Genomic DNA, 18,238 nt, shown 5'->3' on the forward strand with positions numbered 1-18,238 from the left:
CCGTGCTTCCAAGATCCAGGTGCAAAGTAACCCTACAGACGTTTCTTTTACCTTGCCGCCCAGCGTCAGATTATGCTGGCCATCCATTCCGCATACAGACTTTGAATGTTGACCTTGAACAGCTTGTTCAAGGACATGACAAGAGGCCACCTAGGATGACCGCGATGTCAGTGCGTACCTCCTTAAGGAGGTACTGGCCTGCGCCTGAAACCTTTTTCTTTAATTCTTTGTCGATACTGATGAAACTTGCCAAGTTTATGTACTTCTTTGTGTTAGGTTTAAATATACATCCAGTTTTCTTTCAGAGTAACTAACTTTCTAGAAAGCGAAGAAATTCAGCTTTATTGTATAATTTGCTTGGAGGTGAGCTATCTACCAAACTATACATGGCATAATAAATATTGACATATGAAAATGATGTGGAACTAACAAAGAGTGCCAATAAGCAAGTATGGTGTTCTAACCCAATTTTATAACATACGAGAACATTGCAAACTTCTGTGAGCGAAATCCATCTTAACTGCTAAAAAAAAACATTTTTTAAAATTTTTCTAATAAATGCAACAACAATGCGTTAGCAGGCTAGTTGGTGCGAATCCATGAATACTTTGTTTTGTGCTAAACAATGTATTAATAAATGCAACAACATTATTTTGCTTATTTGCACTCTACACAGCTTTGCCTTTATTACAGTGATAGCACAAGTAGAAGCAGAGATAATGCACCTCCAATACGCCATCATCATCAAAATTGCGGTTTTAGAAAACAACAAAAAACATTTCATAACTGATATACTGAAAGAAAGTTCGAAAAAATGGCACCAAGGGCCATCAGTAGGCACTAGGTTTAATTCATGGCCGTTGCCGGTCGACATGGCGTGCGCTGCGAGTGCGTTCACTTCAAAAGGATTACAGTGGAACCCCGTTCATACTTTTTTCACCGGACCGAGAAAAAAAAAACGCAACAGCCGGGAACACGCAACAGTCAGGAAAGCTCCGAAAATGAATGAAAAAAGTGCGCTTAGACCTTAAAGAAGTCCAGAATGGTGGCTTGCCGTTTCTTTCGCTCGCTAGAAATCTCCACACGTTTCTCAATAGCCTGGAAGGCCGCATTGCTGTCAGCGTCGCTATGAGGTGCAACGTACTTGCGGAGGAGGTGCAGAGGCGCGACGGCTTTTCCAAAGCTAGGATTTGGCAACTCCCCGGCATCATGCGGCTCATGCTCCTCGTTGTCACCGCGCCACGGCAATGGCAACGGATGAAGGAATATCCGCGGGAAATTTTGCCCTCTTTTGCGTAATCATGCTAACGTGGTAACGATTGTTTAGTATTGCTGCGCAGCGCGCGTCCGAGCAGCCCGGTTGCGCGCAGCGCGGCGTAGTTTCGCGAGAAAGGTAAACAAGAGAGGAGAGCTGGCCCGATAGGCAGAGCAACACCAACTCCCGGCTTCCCTTTAGCTATAGCTTCACAAAGAGTGACGTCAGGGCCTCTCCTGAGTTTCCTACCTCCTTGAGTCGACCCGTCCAACAAACCATGCGGTGACCGTAATCACAATGATGATAGTGAGAGCATTTTTCACGAATGGCCACCTATTGGCGGCCTCTCGAACTGGCGTGCGGCTTCTTGCAGCCAGTTCCATAGCCAAGCCCGGTCAAAACTCGTCAAAAGCCAAAATGGCGGTTGGAGCGCGTTGCCTACTTTAGCCCAGGCGGGTTCGGGTGGCGACGCATCATGCGGGAGCGTTTTCACAGCTACTACGTAACAGCGGGGTTCCTTATACATTGGATCCTATGGAGGCTATGCCGGGACCGGATGAAAACGACATAGCAGCCGGGAAAACGCAGCAGTGAGGAACGTAACAGTGGGGTTCTACTGTACATGTTTTCGGACCCTCAGTTCCCTGTGAGCTCCATCATGACACAACTTCACCGCAGATCTTGCAAACCACAGTCAGTTCAGTAGCGAGACTGTAATCCTGATCGCTCCGCACCAGCTATGCAGAACCTCTGCAAGTCATCATCATCATCATTAGCCTGGTTACGCCCACTGCAGGGCAAAGGCCTCTCCCATACTTCTCCAACTACCCCGGTCATGTACTAATTGTGGCCATGTTGTCCCTGCAAACTTCTTAATCTCATCCGCCCACCTAACTTTCTGCCGCCCTCTGCTACGCTTCCCTTCCTTTGGAATCCATTCCGTAACTCTTAATGACCATCGGTTATCTTCCCTCCTCATTACGTGTCCTGCCCATGCCCCCATTTCTTTTTCTTGATTTCAACTAAGATGTCATTAACTCGCGTTTGTTCCCTCACCCAATCTGCTCTTTTCTTATCCCTTAATGTTACACCTATCATTCTTCTTTCCATAGCTCGTTGCGTCGTCCTCAATTTAAGTAGAACCCTTTTCGTAATCCTCCAGGTTTCTGCCCCGTATGTGAGTACTGGTAAGACACAGCTGGTTATGAACTTTTCTCTTGAGGGATAATGGCAACCTGCCGTTCATAATCTGAGAATGCCTGCCAAATGCACCCCAGCCCATTCTTATTCTTCTGATTATTTCCGTCTCATGATCCGGATCCGCAGTCACTACCTGTCCTAAGTAGATGTATTCCCTTACCACTTCCAGAGCCTCGCTACCTATTGTAAACTGCTGTTCTCTTCAGAGACTGTTAAACATTACTTTAGTTTTCTGCGGATTAATTTTTAGACCCAGATTAATTTTAGACTTTTGTAATACTTGCGGTGGCAGGCGAGTATTCAATGGTGGAATACTCGCCTGCCACCGCAAGTATTACAAGAGAAAACGCCGAGAAGATTGTTCACTGCTGCAAGTCCGACGACAACGTACAGAGTAGCGGGCTTCACGGCCGAGGCTGTTGCACTATCGGCGGTCGGATCTTCAACAAAACACTGAATCTCTTGCTCTGTGGCCGTCGTAGATGCAATCTTGTTGAGCGTAGCTTTCTCATGTGTTCTTAACCATGTTCAATTCTTATGCGAGTGTAACCAGCGTGTGGATAGGCATGAAAGCAGTTGAGGTGTCGATGCTCGGTGGCGGTACGACTTCAGCGGTGAGCTGCCGGGTATCCTGTGCCGACTGCTACAACAGTATTGCTTTTGGAAGGTCATTGCATCTCGTATGTTTCCGCCTGTAATGATTCACGGAACAAAACTTTGTCGGACCTCCAAGATATCCGGCGTCACAGTCGTGGGACAGACAAAAGAGCGGCTGTTTTCATCATTTGAGCACTTGTGGTCCTTGGAGCCAATCATGACTCGGCGTCATGATCATGTGCTCAATCTGGTCAATAATAGCAGGTGCCATGAATTTCTTCTTCTGTTGTTTTTTTGTGACCGCAGTGCTGGCAATGTTGCCGACCGGCGAATAATGAAAGCCAGAAATGTGAGCTTTCGTATGATATCAATATGGCGCTGGTAGGGCGCATAGTTACCGAGTTATGCACGACGAAAATCGGGCGCCATTTGTCCCCAATTTAATGGGCAACGCTTGCGGATTCTCATCTTTAGATCACGATAACAGGAGAACTAATCGGTATTTTGTAACCAAATTTCGGAGATAGGCATGGAAACACATCAGGAACACGAAAAATAAAAATCGAAAATTTGAATTTTGGGCCGATTTTCGGTCTCAAGCACCTGGATCCTTTCAGCCTTGCATGAACACTATCCACAAGGTAGCCATGAAAGCTGTCCACAACTAGGAGCAAGGAAAACAGAAGCACTCCCAGTCTTCATCCTTGAACTGTCTTTACCCAATCGAGCATAAGGTCATCCAACTCTTTTCTTGAACCTGAATGTAGATGCCATGGGGAAGTTTCCCTTGTGAAGAGTCGTACGTTTTAGTATCACATAAGGTGGCTGCTTCCACCTGTTTGCTGTCATTGCCAGCATCACTGTGCGTCGCTGTTTTTTCCCACCTGCCGTCTTGACTAGGATACTTCGGGCACCTTTCTCCTGGACAGGCGTTTTCAGGGCATGTCAAAGTTCAGGAAAATCTTGCCGGTGCTACTTATTTAAGACAAGATGAAGCCTTTCTTTTTGCGGATCCTCGTGACAATGTGGTGAAAGTCCATCACTTGGTATTCATAGACAGGCAGGAGCTGCTGGTGCAACGACGCCTGCGTTCTCAGTGACAGTTCATTCCATCGCATTAACAGTGTCATTTATCCAAAGCCCACGTGAAAGTGTTTCGCTATAATTCTCTGCTTCCTCACAATTGTGCGCACCTGATTTTGTATTATTTTGGGCGATACGGTGCATGCTTCTTTGCAAAGGTCCCTTTCATATTCAAGAACTGCCTCCTCAACTTGCAGAAAGCTCAGCACATTGGTTGGGTGTCTTAAGCTTGCTGTGCTGAGTACGCCAGTATCGGACATGAATCTAGCAGACACCGAAGTGCCTTCTGGCAGCACAGTTGCTGTGCTGGAGTGCAAACTCAATAGCCTTTATAGAATTCCTCGTAGCATTGCTGCGTTGCTGCCCATGCAAAAGTGCCTTTCTAATGTGCAGAGCTTTAAAGCCATTGCGACTAAAAGGGCATGCAGCCTTTGCATCACGAAAAGTTGCAAAAAAAATTATTTTTTTGAAAATCACATTTTCAGTTTCTGTGACCCTTTTTCTATCTGATCCCGAAATGTCATCACTGAAAACCATGTAAAAAGGGTATAAAAAATTTGTTTTATCGGCCAAGGTGGCGAGAAATATTGCAGAAATCGCTGAGCAATAGTGTACTTCAAGCCACACTATCTCTCGAACGGCACAGCCGAGCACCGCTATCTTGATCTCGTCGGACAGCGCATTTCTCCGTCTTCGAATTTGCTGCTTCAGCTAACTCCTCTATACAGAAACAAGTGCACAGAAAGGGAATGATTGAAGGTTGCTCCAGAGTCTCCAATTGGCCACGCCTGCCACGTGACTCTAGCATGGTTTGCCTTTGGTCCAGTACTCGCTTAGTAGGGAGGTCGTCTGCTCTTTGCACCTTGCGAGCTCTCAACTTCTCGACCACCATGATCTTGACCAGTGTCGAAACGTATGTCACATTTAGCTATGCTCACAGTGTTTAACAAACATTCCAATGCATTCCGTAAGCTCTCAAGGCCCTCGCAAGGTTTAAAGGAGAAAAAGTTTGCACAGTAGAACATTCTCAAAATATGGTAGCTGTTGCAAACGTTAGGCCGTAAAAGCACATTGTAAACGTCCACTGAAGCGCTGACTTGCAAAGCATGCATGTTTCTATTGCATTGCTACACGTGTAAAAGTGCCTTTCTAATGTGCAGCTAGCTCTTTAGCCATTATCTAGAAAAGAATAATTGAAATGCTGCTGGAAGCCTTCGTTTAGTCATCTGGTCATTGCTACGAAAAGACAAAAATGTGCCATTGAATGCGACAGTCATTATGTGAGTGATGCTGCTCCACTGGAGACGCCTGTCAACAAGGCAGTATGCAAATGCAATTCTGGGACACGCTATGTGTTTAAGGGATATTGTGCAACATTTGGTCTGCAGCCTGGCCAGCATGCTCTTCACAGAGCAGTGGAGAAGGATGTTTTGAGGGAAAAAAGGGCATGCAAACCACTTCAATCTTAAGTGATGTGACTGTGAATGCCATTTTCTCAAGACTGGCTTTCTTGCCTCCTGCTCAGTTGCGCTGATTTCTTCGCTACTGCATGGTATAGTGCTGTCCACTTCACACCATTGACTATTTGAGCAGGTTTATAGCTTATTAACAGTTCTCGCAGATGCCAGTGGCAGCACTGTGATCACTGCATTGACTAAAAATGATGTACCCGATGCACATTATTGCAAGCAGAATGGAAGGAAGGCTGTTAAAGGTGGTATCTGAAGTGGCACTCTGAGTTGGCATGAGTTTCCCAAGCATACCTTAATTTCTCTTGTCACGAGTGCTGCCACTTCATATTGGTGCGCCTGAGTTGTTAGGTGTTGAGACGGATAGCAAGGCAACTGATAAGTATCGGCACAAACTGAATGGGTGCAGTTAGCTGGCATGAGTGCATGCTTGAAATATTGTACCTCTATACTCGTACATAGCAGACAGCGCTGCAAACTGTGAAAGAGATCAATATTCACATCTGTGACCAAAAAGCAGTGTGCTCCATGTAATTCTATGTGAAATTAAGTGTCATAGTTTTGCGTTGTAAAATATAATGTTTTATTAAATAAGGTATCGGAGATCTGAACTTATGCACCACCAACCGACTGGATAATCATGTCTCTGCGACCAGTGGCCACAGCTCATCATTTGCGCTCGCCACGAAAACATGGTGCAGTAAGACCTCGGTTGTATAATCCTGTTTCGTATGATTTCCCGCCACCAACGTTCACAATCGAAAACACAGAAAATGACCTAATGCAATTATGCATCTTTTTTACCAGTTTATACGTTCCCGGAAAACAATCTTTCGGCACTGACGTTCAGTACGTCACCAAAATGCAATCATACGATTTCTGCCCACTAGATCCCATAAGAACTTGAAAAAAATACGAAGCATAGGTAATACTGAACAGTAAGTGCCCGCCACATCAGCTTCCAAGCAGTGCTAAGTGGAATGAGTGACATGTTTTCATCTGGTGGCATCGTATTCTGACATCACCCACCAGCTCGCTTTCGTTTTGGTTGTCATCACTGTCTTAACCCTTTGAGGGTCAAATTTTTTTTTTGCCATACGCGATCCCCCAGTGTCGAATTTTTTTCATTGCAGATTTAGCATCTTCAGACTGACCTGTCTCAAAAAATTTACCTGTTTTTTTTTTTAGAGGGACCATAAAGTGACAAAAAATATTTTCCATCGGTAAACATGCATTTTTTATTCATTAATACAGATGGGCTTCCATAAATACTCATACAGTCTATGCTCATTAAACGGACCCATGTACACCAGACTTACGAATATAACGGACCATATTTCAACCTTAGTTTGCTCTACCTATTTTGTGAATGCAACGAAGTTCACTTTCAGCGGACCACGCTACAGTTGACTGTCGGCTACAGCGGATGAAATTAGCGGCAATTTTTGTCAAAATCTGGCATTAAAATGGACTTTTATCATGTCGACACAAGCTGACAACTGACTTGGTAGGGGCAGCCGGCGATCACAGCTCAATATCGCCTGCGTGCGAGGGAGGAAGCGTGCCGCCTTCTTTTGCGCTTGAGGCACGTGTGGGAGGCGAGGGGGTTCCCACTGTTCCACTCCAGTGGCTGCTGCTTACCGCGCGGCCACCGTATCTTGAAAGCGATTTGCGATGTGTACAAAGTGTGCGCCCGCATGGGTGCTGTATCTTGAAAGCGATCTGCAATGTGCACAATATGCATGCCCGTGCGGGCGCCGTATTTGAAAGAGATCTGCTATCTGAACAAAGTGCGCGGATGCTGTATCTTGAAAGTAATCTGCTATGTGGACAAAGTGTGTGCCCGCTGTATCATGAAAGCGATCTGCGATGTGGATAAAGTGCGCCCAGGCCCGGTAGCTTCGTATGGGCTATGCTTACGACGTTCGCATTGAAGTGAGAGTTGGCATGAAAGTCAATTCGCTCGCTGTTGCTGCCGCACTTCCTCACTCTACGTTTTGACAGCAACTTTCCGCGGTCATCGAGCGAGATATGTTCATGTTTATCTGTGCACGTGTGACACCGCATTTATTAATTTAGTTAGTAAGCAAACGTTTACAACTCTTGCGGCCGATAAAACTACTATCCTTACTTCACATAGCTGTCTACTTATTTGCTGTCGCAACCGATGCTTTGCTTCTCGAGGGAAACCGTCATTTTCTTGTTTTTTGCATTGGACATTCATCACATACTCTGTGCAATAACGTTGTTATTATAATACAGACTTCGGATCAGACATTTTTTTGTCAGATTATCAGGGTCCTTTGCAACAAGAGTCATCTGTAATAATTAAAATGTAGATACGCTGAAATAGGTTTATTCTAATTTGGCACTTGGGCAGTAGCCCACATTGGAGGAATCGCCGCTCAGCTCTCTTGCAGCAGTATAATCGAACCGTTAATGCGACTGCACATAACAAAACTTAATTGTGAACCCATCAGAAAAACCAAAGGAGTCAGAAACTTGCATTAATCCTTCATTACGTTGCCAAAGAGGGGCAACCAGTTCTTGTGAGTCGAGTCCTGAGAAAAGAAACCCAGGCATGGGCAGCATTGTTTGTATATATCGGTGCCCACCTGTGAGCAGATGTAATCACACCTCTGTGAGTAACACCACAAGCAAGCACCTAGCCGTGACCCTATGAGAGATTAGAAACCAGATAGACGTCAGTCTTTAGGAGCACAACCAACGGAAACAGCCCGTGAGATGAATGCAAAATTAACTGCTGCACGGCTTTGCACGTGTAATGTGCAAGTGGTCGCGGAAACGCCAGCATAAAGAGCCGTGAAATAAAAACAAAGAGACTACGGAGAAAAAAAAACGATTTTTGTATACACACACAATGGCAGCACTTGCTGATCTGAATAGCTGAAACATTGCCATGTTTTCCGAACGTAGAGATGGCGTCATAAATACAGGGCATCGACCATTTGGGACTTGTTCATGGTGTCATATGTTTGCGGCATTGACCCTGAGTGGGTGAAGACACCATGCAGTGAAAAAAACGACGATGCATGCCTCGTGTCCCACCAGCTCAGTGCTGCTACAATTTGGGCAATGGTTCGAATCTTCTGGTCGTCAGCTTTTTGCGACTTTAGGTCATACGTTTTCTTGCTTAGAAGCACAAATGTGCACAAGTAATCTGCCTTTTGCATGATCTGAGTTCGCATGCGCTGTACTCTTGTGGCGAGCGCCAGAAACTTTTCGTACGGTGTCGGTGGTTCATGCAGCAAACGATGCGCGCGTATGCAATAGCGTGGGCAGCCTGCAGCATAGTCGACGAGGACGCAAACTCATATTGTCGGTGCAGTGCCAATGACACGGCATTTGTGCTCTGTTTCAGCGTAAACTTCAGCTGTTCACAATACAATCAATGACCGATTACTTTGGACCATCTAGGGAACATAAAAACATCCGAAAATTCAGGCAGTCCGAAAAAATAAATGCATGAAAAAAAAACGCACATTTCTTCTTCTTTTTTTTTTTTTTTTTTCTCGGATCTAGAGGTGAAGGGCGAAGTACCAGGCTTCCGAAAACCTGCCAAAGCATCAGTGAAGTGGCTTTCCTCAAGTTGCAAACAGTGGAGTTCGCTGACGAGCGTCGAAGCACCTAGGCCTAGCGTCGCAGAGCACACTTGACACCAACGTTGTCTTGACACAACAGCACAACCACACGCCACGCTAGCCAAAACGTGGCCTGCGCAAACAAACGAAATAGCGCTGCTCCGGAAACTCTGCCGGAGGCGGAATGCGGCGATGAACATAGCCAGCGTGGCCAGACCAAATCGATGTGTGACGGCTAGATTTGACTAGTTGCAAGGGTGCTGCGCGAGGAAGCAAAAGACCTTCCGTCGCATCAAAAAGTCCGGAAAATTGGACGGCGGGGGGTTCGAGTGTCCGAAACTTCAGATGTCCTTATACATTGATTCTATGGGGCTCGTGGCGGTGCCGCGAAGACGTCCGAAATATCAGGCATGTCCGAAAATTCAGTCATTGACTGTATTCGGTTAACGTGTGGTATGTCAGTATAGGCTGACACGACACTGATCTCGATAAGAAGTCCACCTGATGCTGAAGCCAACATTCAGCAGACTACAGTAAATTCTCAGTTGTACGAACGTAGGCTTATCGAATATTTCAGAATAACGAACTTTTTAAAAATTCCCGGCAGTTTTCTTATAGATTCTATGCAAAAATGTTTCACTTAAACGAATTTCGGAACAGTCAATTCCGGAAGTGAAATGTTGTTGCTATCATGAAGAGTGATACCAGGATTTTGTTTGGGATTCACGATGCGCCAGAATCTTTGAGGGTTATAGTTAAGCATAGATGTTAGGTTATGGCAAAAGAAATGACGGCGTGTGGTTTTAAGTAAGGTTTGGTATTCTTTATCGCAGGCTTTGTAACGCAGCCAAGAAACCGACGTAACGTTTTTATCGGCCTGTCTGTAGAGTCGCTTTTTTTTATTGTTTAAACGCCGAAGCTGCTGCGTGAACCAGGGAGTAGTACGGTTGCTTTTTATTGTAATGGTAGGTATGAATTTTTCTATTAGTTCTTTGAGGAAGTGTTTAAACAGAAGCCAATTTTCTTCTACCGTGAATGATAGGTGCCTGTCAATAAAGTGCTCTGAAAAATTCAATAATTCGGAATTCATATTAGCAAAGTTGGCTCTGTTGTAGCATCTGATTTTTTTGCTGGTGGCTTGTCGTGTGTTAAACGGGCGTGTGAGGTTGCCGGTGATAATGGCGTGGTCAGAAATGCCATCTAAGTGGGTGATATCAGAGCGAAGGTCAGGATTGTTTGTAAGGATGAGGTCGAGAATATTTGCAGAGGTTGCCGAGTGCCGCGTAGGTTGATCTATTACTTGTGTTAGCGAGTTGTCAAGGCAAGTGGTAAGAAATTCGTTCGCTTCGGTACCTTTGCACACAACTGTGAGTGTTCACCAGTCTATTGAAGGAAAGTTGAAGTCGCCGAAAATAATTAATACCGAGCTGGGAAATCTGATTACCACATCATCTAAAACTCTGCGAAATTCGCTCGCAAACGTGCACGTCATATCAGGAGGGCGATAAAATACACCGATAACAAAGGACGTCGGGCCACACTTAAGGGAAACTAACACGCATTCAAGAAAGGAATTAACAGCAACGGGAACGGCCACTACATCATGTTTTATGGCAATAAGAACACCGCCTCCCTTTCGTTGAAGCCTGTCAGTACGAAAAAAATTATATTCTGTACCGCTGACCAAGATACAGTTGTCAGGAACAGTATCATTCAGCCAGGTTTCGGTAAGAGCCACTATGGAAGCTGAACAGGAATCTTATCAATGAAGACAGTGGGACAGTTTTTGGGAGAACACTTCGTATATTTGTGTACAAAAAGCCAATATCACGTGAGGCCAATTGCGCTTTGTGTAAACAAGGCACTAATGTGGCGGGATAGCATGTATTAGTGCGTCATTCGGTCTGGTCATTTATAGCAGTTATATTTTCTGTGCCCCGTTCGTTGCTGTTAAGACGAACTGCGCAGTTGTTGTCCGAGTCCCATACGTACACATATCTATTGATAAAGAGCTTAGTGCGATCGCCTTCTTTCTTAATACTTTTAGCAAACTGTAAGAGCTTTCGGAGTTTTTCACGTACAGGGGCTGAGTAATCACGGGAGATACTAAGTGTTGTGTTCTTCAACTTGATGCCCATGTTTAAAACAGATTCAACCTCTTTCTCATTACAAAACTTTGCTATAATTGGTCGTTTCTTATCTGCCGAAAATGCGCCAAGTCTGTGCACTCTTGCAATGGTGTTCACAGTTAGTTCGAGCTTATCGTAGCAAAATTGACGCACAAGTTTTTCAGATTGCTGCCACGTTTCCGCTTTTTCGGTATCATCAATTCCAAAAACAGAACATTGGCACGGCGGGAGCGGTTCTCTAAATCATCAATTTTGTCTTGCATGGCCGAAAATATTTTTTCGTAAGACTGGGGAACCTGTGCACAAGCTCCCACGCCAGCCTGTGACTCAAGTGCAAGAACTCGCTTTTTAAGTATGTCCACTTCATTTTGCACGGTAATCTGCATGGTCAAAACTTTGTTGACAGAATCCAAAAGCTGTGTGTGGCTTGATTCAATACGGGTAACTGCGTCAAAAACCGAGTTCAGTTTCTCTTCTTGCGCTTTAGTCATTGGCCCCGGGTTTTCCTCAATATCCCCGCTAAGCAATAACATGCTCCAGATACACAGTACTGCTTCACGAATACGTTTCAAACAACCAGGGGGCCGGGGAGGCCCCAGATGAACCGTTGAAGCTGAGTGGGAACGCGGATGACCCAGGATAGCCAGCAGCAGCACCTGAAGGTACATAATTGATGAGTGCACTGACACGGCAGCAGTGCCGCAGCCCAATGCGCCAAGCAAGTGAGCAGGCTTTTGAAGGGGTGTGCCAAGTGACTCGGTGCCAGGTTGCCAGACAATGGACGAAGGAAAGGCTATTCCTGGCAGCGGAGCACACGGAGCGTCCAAAGAAAGGCTGGGCAGCGCCTGGATCCAGTCCGTGCAGTGTCTGTTGGCCAGGGGAGGCCCCAGATGAACCGTTGAAGCTGAGTGGGAACGCGGATGACCCAGGATAGCCAGCAGCAGCACCTGAAGGTACATAATTGATGAGTGCACTGACACGGCAGCAGTGCCGCAGCCCAATGCGCCAAGCAAGTGAGCAGGCTTTTCAAGGGGTGTGCCAAGTGACTCGGTGCCAGGTTGCCAGACAATGGACGAAGGAAAGGCTATTCCTGGCGGCGGAGCACACGGAGCGTCCAAAGAAAGGCTGGGCAGCGCCTGGATCCAGTCCGTGCAGTGTCTGTTGGCCAGGGGAGGCCCCAGATGAACCGTTGAAGCTGAGTGGGAACGCGGATGACCCAGGATAGCCAGCAGCAGCACCTGAAGGTACATAATTGATGAGTGCACTGACACGGCAGCAGTGCCGCAGCCCAATGCGCCAAGCAAGTGAGCAGGCTTTTGAAGGGGTGTGCCAAGTGACTCAGTGCCAGGTTGCCAGACAATGGACGAAGGAAAGGCTATTCCTGGCAGCGGAGCACACGGAGCGTCCAAAGAAAGGCTGGGCAGCGCCTGGATCCAGTCCGTGCAGTGTCTGTTGGCCAGGGGAGGCCCCAGATGAACCGTTGAAGCTGAGTGGGAACGCGGATGACCCAGGATAGCCAGCAGCAGCACCTGAAGGTACATAATTGATGAGTGCACTGACACGGCAGCAGTGCCGCAGCCCAATGCGCCAAGCAAGTGAGCAGGCTTTTGAAGGGGTGTGCCAAGTGACTCGGTGCCAGGTTGCCAGACAATGGACGAAGGAAAGGCTATTGCTGGCGGCGGAGCACACGGAGCGTCCAAAGAAAGGCCGGGCAGCGCCTGGATCCAGTCCGTGCAGTGTCTGTTGGCCAGGGGAGGCCCCAGATGAACCGTTGAAGCTGAGTGGGAACGCGGATGACCCAGGATAGCCAGCAGCAGCACCTGAAGGTACATAATTGATGAGTGCACTGACACGGCAGCAGTGCCGCAGCCCAATGCGCCAAGCAAGTGAGCAGGCTTTTGAAGGGGTGTGCCAAGTGACTCGGTGCCAGGTTGCCAGACAATGGACGAAGGAAAGGCTATTCCTGGCGGCGGGGCACACGGAGCGTCCAAAGAAAGGCCGGGCAGCGCCTGGACCCAGTCCGTGCAGTGTCTGTTGGCCAGGGGAGGCCCCAGATGAACCGTTGAAGCTGAGTGGGAACGCGGATGACCCAGGATAGCCAGCAGCAGCACCTGAAGGTACATAATTGATGAGTGCACTGACACGGCAGCAGTGCCGCAGCCCAATGCGCCAAGCAAGTGAGCAGGCTTTTGAAGGGGTGTGCCAAGTGACTCGGTGCCAGGTTGCCAGACAATGGACGAAGGAAAGGCTATTCCTGGCGGCGGAGCACACGGAGCGTCCAAAGAAAGGCCGGGCAGCGCCTGGATCCAGTCCGTGCAGTGTCTGTTGGCCAGGGGAGGCCCCAGATGAACCGTTGAAGCTGAGTGGGAACGCGGATGACCCAGGATAGCCAGCAGCAGCACCTGAAGGTACATAATTGATGAGTGCACTGACACGGCAGCAGTGCCGCAGCCCAATGCGCCAAGCAAGTGAGCAGGCTTTTGAAGGGGTGTGCCAAGTGACTCGGTGCCAGGTTGCCAGACAATGGACGAAGGAAAGGCTATTCCTGGCGGCGGAGCACATGGAGCGTCCAAAGAAAGGCCGGGCAGCGCCTGGATCCAGTCCGTGCAGTGTCTGTTGGCCAGGGGAGGCCCCAGATGAACCGTTGAAGCTGAGTGGGAACGCGGATGACCCAGGATAGCCAGCAGCAGCACCTGAAGGTACATAATTGATGAGTGCACTGACACGGCAGCAGTGCCGCAGCCCAATGCGCCAAGCAAGTGAGCAGGCTTTTGAAGGGGTGTGCCAAGTGACTCGGTGCCAGGTTGCCAGACAATGGACGAAGGAAAGGCTATTCCTGGTGGCGGAGCACACGGAGCGTCCAAAGAAAGGCCGGGCAGCGCCTGGATCCAGTCCGTGCAGTGTCTGTTGGCCAGGGGAGGCCCCAGATGAACCGTTGAAGCTGAGTGGGAACGCGGATGACCCAGGATAGCCAGCAGCAGCACCTGAAGGTACATAATTGATGAGTGCACTGACACGGCAGCAGTGCCGCAGCCCAATGCGCCAAGCAAGTGAGCAGGCTTTTGAAGGGGTGTGCCAAGTGACTCGGTGCCAGGTTGCCAGACAATGGACGAAGGAAAGGCTATTCCTGGCGGCGGAGCACACGGAGCGTCCAAAGAAAGGCCGGGCAGCGCCTGGATCCAGTCCGTGCAGTGTCTGTTGGCCAGGGGAGGCCCCAGATGAACCGTTGAAGCTGAGTGGGAACGCGGATGACCCAGGATAGCCAGCAGCAGCACCTGAAGGTACATAATTGATGAGTGCGCTGACACGGCAGCAGTGCCGCAGCCCCTTGAGCTACCATTTCTTCATCTGTCAACTGTTCTGTATTGACCAGGTCATCATCCGCAGTCACATACTCCGAGAATTCCTGGCTCATGAAGGCCTCTTCGACAGCTGCCCAGAGATCTGGATCTGGTTGGTCTTCCAGTGGCAGTATGGCAGCCGCTGTCATCGACTGAAAAAACAGCTTTCCTAAAGCAATTTTTTATGATAGTCGACTCAATTTGTGCCCACACACAAGAAAAAACCTGCACTGCAAATCTCGGGTCAATTACAAAGTTTCGGTTCTCTTGCATGTCAAAAAGCAAACGTTCAGCAAGGCGTGTCCTGGGCTAAACTGAGTGCACGATGCCCTGGTCGGTAGGCTGCGCTTTTGACGTTGTGCAGGGTGAAAAGTACACCATATTTGAAGCTGCATGTGGCTCGAGCAGTTGTTGAGGAAGAGCAGCACATTCCTTTTCTGCTTCTGCATTTTGTTGTCGAACTTCAGCAGCCACTTGTAGAAAATATCTGTCGTCATACAGGCGCTTTTGTTGGAATCCCAGTCCACGGGAATGTGCACATTCCGCTGGCACAGCGGTCTTGGGTACCTGCCTATAACCAGTAGCCTTGCTTTTTCACTCCGGTCTATGTTGCAGCAGAGGAGAACACATATGCACCGCTTCGACTTCTGGCCACCATGGCACGCATCTTTGGAAAAACAGGCCTTTCCTGGCCTGTAGAAAAAGGCATCGGCGTTAAAGAGACGTTGTCCCGGCGCGTAGCCTTCGAGGTGCACTGGGAGAACCTTGGCTTTCTTGTCGGCCAGGAAGGCGTCGTCTGTGCTGGCCAACTCGGCAGAAAGGCACTTGAAGGCAATTCCATGCTTTAATTTAAATCGGTTGAGTCAACCTTCACTGTACTTGAACACTTCTTGGTTCAGAACAACAGCAAGTTGCTCCGCACGTGTCTGTAGAAGCAGACTGTTCACAGGGATGTTTCCCGAATGGGCATCACAAAGCCACACCAGCAGGGCTTCCTCAACATTGGGGAATAAAATAAAGACTCGTGGAGTGGGAACCTCTTGGGCTGCAAGTCGCCCGAGACTTTCTTTGCTAAGATTGCCTCCTTGGCGCTGATGATAGTGTTCGTGGTTTGCTTCGATAAGCCACTGCAACATCCACCCTTCTGAACTTGCTCGATGATATCCAGCTTTTTCCTTCAGGGAAATCTGCCTGCACTTCATTGCTTCTGGTGGTTTGTGCGTTGGCTTATCCATTCGGCTCAATCACACTGCTAACGTCCCAACAGTATGTCTGCACGCACAGGCTGACAGGCTAAACATGGCGCACGCCGTGCTGAACGTAAACACCACAAAATGTTCTATTCCAAGAGGGCACACTACGAAGCAACCACATTTTCTTTTCTAGTTTTGGCAAAAGTATTATGCAAGTATAAGTGGTAAATAAATACCGCATTTTACTGATGTTTTTCTTTGTTACTATTTGAGTCAGTGGCTGACTGTTTGAAAATGCTTTGTCAGACAGCAAACAACTAATTATCGGAAGAATGGAGATCAGTTAATGAAGGGAAAATGCTACAAAGGAAACCCATACAGGTTCCTCGAAAGAAAAGCCTCGCAGTTGCAGAAAAATTCGTCTTGGTCCGGGACTCGAACCATAATAGTTTGACGTAATAGTTCTGTGGGTTTCCGCAGAACTATTACGTCAAACGGTTGCCTTTGCTTCGAGTTGACAAATTCGTCTTCGCCCTGCCATCTGCTAGCCCCCTGGTTAGGTCAGATAGTAGAGCTGCTGCCCCAGAAAGGCGGTGGTCTCGGGTTCGAGTCCCGGACCAGGACGAATTTTTCTTCAACGGCGAGGCTTTTCTTTTGAGGAACCTGTATGGGTTTCCTTTGTAGCATTTGCTACGAACAGGTAGATGTCTGATTTTTCCTTTATTAATTACTTCGCTCCACCTTGTGGGTTTCCACAGAACTATTACTTCAATGGAGATCAGTGACCTCCATTCTTAAGTATCGGTACTTCGACATTAATGAGTGACTGCTTATACGCAGTTGTTCAATCCAAATCTTTAATCTCTCTTTATTTTTTTTTATTTTTATTTTTTTATTCTGATGACACTGCAATCGCAGCAAATCATCCGTCATTGTATCAAAATGGTCAAAGCCAGCCCAATTTCAAGTCTGTCGAATCCAAGCAAAGTACGGCACCTCAGAATGGCTGCCGCCTGTGTTGATCCTGCAGGGGCTCTTCCAATCCTGAAAGCACGCCAGGCAATATTTGAAGTTGGAAGCTATTAAATTTGGGATGTCCGCGGTACAGGAGTCCACTCTAAAGGTGTGCTGACCAGCTTGCTGGCCTTATAATTTAGTCAATTATATCCAAATGCATGTTGTACCAGAATCCATTGTATACGAAGCTCAATCAATGGAGGAGATAGGAAGGTCAGCGTAACACTGCAAATTGCAGTGGAACCCTGATTATATGACTTTCTTGGGACCGTGAAAAAGCGTCGTAAAATGTAGCCGTCGTAAAATCCGAACATAAGTTATGCCTATAAAAATACAACTTATTTCGCGCGACAGATTTACGACAAACTTCAGTGCAAACTACTACATACTCTGCAGGGCTTGGAGACCCAAATTGCCAAAAAAGTAAATGCGATAAGAATTAATGCTGCAGTACAAGTACCAATCATGCTTTATTCAAACGGACCTTTACGGCACACCACTGCCCACTGCCGCGATTCCCGCCAGCCGGCGCGAACTTTAAAAAAAGTTGATAAGTTTCTTTTGGACCTTGTTTGATCCGTGAACCAAGAGCTTTCGCTTGAGTTGGGCAACGTCCAAAAGGAGGTCCTCTGCGGCATCACATGAACAGATGAAGTTCCGGAGGCCATCTATGTGCCGTAGCACCTCGGCGAACGTGGTAGGCACAGGCACGGCATCTGTGGCCTGGTCCAATGTCGCAGCGGTGTCGGCACTAGGCAAAGCCTGCTTGATGGCGTCATCCAACGACACCTTGCCGCAGATCGCAACATTGTTATCGACCTCCACATACTCTGCGAAGGTCGTGGTGAGGTTTAAACCTTCGAAATCGTTGTCGGCGAAGCCTGCATCAGCCTCGAGCGGCATCGAGGTTGTTGCGTCCCCAGCAGAGGAGGCAGTCTTTCTCTTAAAGCCACAGTGCTTGAATGAGTTAGCGATGCTGCTTCGCGACACTGCATTCCACGAACTGGCAATAAAATGCATGGCATCGAGCACAGCTATCTTTATTTCTGACTCGCTGTGCTCCATAGCTGCCAATCGACACTGCACTAACCACTTCCGGTACCCTTGCTTGACGCACTTAATGATGCCGGCGTCCGAACATGTGCGATAAACTCGGGCCTCTCCGCGATACCTTGTCGGCGATCTGCTGCTGGCCCCGCAGGGGCGTCTGCGTTAGCAGGCGTTTGGTGTGTTGTGACACCACGGACCCGAGCACACGAGGGTTGGACCCTCCTGCGTCTAGCCGTGCGCGGCTTAGCCGTGTCTGGAGAAAAGGGGATCCTGGGGGTTGAGCCGATGCTGGGTGTTTGGAC

The 18,238-nt window shown here is 47.9% G+C and overlaps 1 protein-coding gene across 3 annotated transcripts in view; it reads left to right on the forward strand.

Moving 5' to 3' along the window:
- The window catches only part of LOC142580201 (uncharacterized), a 95,230-nt gene that overhangs the window by 67,443 nt on the left and 9,549 nt on the right, over positions 1 to 18,238 (forward strand). The gene's annotated exons all lie outside the window — the stretch shown is intronic.

The sequence above is a fragment of the Dermacentor variabilis genome, chromosome 4 (assembly GCF_050947875.1).
Source record: "Dermacentor variabilis isolate Ectoservices chromosome 4, ASM5094787v1, whole genome shotgun sequence".
NCBI classification, from domain to species: Eukaryota; Metazoa; Arthropoda; class Arachnida; order Ixodida; family Ixodidae; genus Dermacentor; species Dermacentor variabilis.